The sequence below is a fragment of the Apis cerana genome, linkage group LG6 (assembly GCF_029169275.1).
Source record: "Apis cerana isolate GH-2021 linkage group LG6, AcerK_1.0, whole genome shotgun sequence".
NCBI lineage: Eukaryota > Metazoa > Arthropoda > Insecta > Hymenoptera > Apidae > Apis > Apis cerana.
Window position 1 is genome coordinate 16304490 of NC_083857.1, and position 2512 is coordinate 16307001.

A 2512-nucleotide genomic window follows, 5' to 3' on the forward strand; every position below is an offset into this window, starting at 1 on the left:
TTTCTTTATTAACAAAATGTTTTAAGTTTATATATATATATAAATAATTATATTTATTATTTGTTTTGTATATTGTTATTATATGTTATTATATGTATAAAATATTTTTAATGTATAAAATATAAATTTAGGACAAGTTTTTAAGGATTTTTTTTTTTCTTTTAAATCATCATCCTTCTTTCATCCTTATATCATAATTTTATATCAATAATAGTTATAATTTTAATAAATATATATAATTTCAAGATATAATTTTAATAAATCTCAAGTTTTTATGTTATATTCACATTAATATTCGCGCGTAATTATCATTTCAATTTTTATTCAAATTTAAAGTCTAAGTAAAATCATGCAAAAATCATATTATTCTTTATCATGATTTATTGTATTTTATACTTCGCTTATTGCGTTCCTAATTTTCATTCTAAAAAACAGATTTTCTCATAATTCACAGATAAGGGAATCATTACAACTAATTTTAATTCATATTTCAATTAATGCATGGAACAAAGCAATCACTTAAGTGGATTGAAACGCTTGTGCTTTGAGTATTGTATTTTAATGAGATATGCAGTCGATTATTCATATGTCATGAACTCACATGATCAAAAATATCTCGTGGCTTTTAAAAATCTATTTCGTTAAATATATATATATTCGATAAATATGTACATGTAAAATGTTTCATTAGAAATATTAATTAATTTATTTATTTGAAAGAATTTAAGAATTTATAATATTAAAAAATATTATATTTAGTAATAATAAAATTATATAATAACAAATAATAAATTATTCGTTATTAAATTATTCAAAAAGGAAATATCACATCATTAAAATGTAATATGCCCTATTAAAATTATTACTTCAAATCGAAACTTACATGCAAAGAATAACAAAGTGCCACAACTTTATCTATCATTTTCGCTTCGTTTTTATTTCTACTTCTAATAGTTCCAATTGTCACGTCATTGTATCCAACCAAAACTCTATTTCCCAAAGTTTTATTTGACGAAAATACAACTTCCCCATTTATGATAATTTTTGCAGATGAATTGACTGTAGATACATACTTCATACTCGAACAATTATAATTCGACAAACGTCAATACTTTAGTAATATCACTAATTTTAAGTGTTAAAAAAATATTTTTACGATTGTTATTTTTATTTATACAACTTGTACGTATTAACATCTCCATTGATAAAATTTTGTTTAAAGTTAAAAACATGAATTTATTATGGTTCTCAGTCACTTGTTTGATACACTAACATCCTCCTTTGAATTACAGCGCAACTTAAATTTCAAAAATCGTATATCCCTGATTATTTTCATTTGTCCAACCAGTGACATTAACATCACTATAAATTATACATATTTTCAACTCTAAGAAAATATACGTATAATCGATCGTTTTTATTCGTTTATCACTCAGCTTAAGTTACGAAAAAAATTGAATTTATTATTTCGTTTTATTTCCTCTAACTAAACTTTATATCAATTATTTCCAAAATTTGAAGAAACACTTGGAAATGGAAAGCAGATAACGGAAGAACGTCCACTGGTTGGCAAAACATGAACACCACAACTGTTACTTTTTCTCTGATCTCTTTTAGTTCGAGTCAATTTTATTTTTATATTTTTTTTTTTACTTTTGTATCTCTCTCTGTCTCTCACTCGTTCTCTCACTACTATTTCGATCAACCCCGCTTCCTTAAAATTGCTTTGGCGCCGAAGTGACAACACGATTCACTCGCTACTTTATCTAGCGATGGCGTCAAGTGGCTTTCGACTCGTATTGAAATTAAAAAAATTTTGTTAAATTGATTCGATTTTTTTCTAAATAATTTGCATTTATTCATTTTTGAATGATTCTTATATTTTAATTTTCCGAAAGGCCAGTTTTAAATTATATCCACCATTTTTACCATTTTTTTTTTTTTTTTTACGAAGAAAATGGAACGTTCCACGATGTTCAAATCTCTCGAGATATATTCGAATATTCTATGGAATCGTTGTCTTTTAAGATCAGAAAATTCTTCTCCGAATTGCTCGGGATCAAAAGGATTAAAAGAATTAAATTTCCATCACTCGAGAATACGCCTACGTTTCTCGATAATCTACACATCATCCACTGGAAATTTCAGAGAAATCTGACATCAAAAGAAATGTATCATCCAATCGCTACATTTAGTTTTATTACCAAGTTATTTCTTAAGCGTTTGATCACGATGCATAAGTTGAGAATCACTGTTTCAGTCCCCTCTAATTCGATACGTTGGAGAAACATACGTTGGAAACAAAATTTTTAGGGATTAAAGATCTTTTCAACGTATTGTTATATCTTCGAGCGATTTTTCTTTCAAACATTTTTTAATATGTGGATGTATCTCGTTCTTTTCTTTCTATTTTTTTTTCTCTCTTTTAAAAATGCATTTTTAAAAATTTAATCAATTTTATTTTCTCCATACTATAATAATGATCCATGAAATTTAAATAAAAAAAATAGTC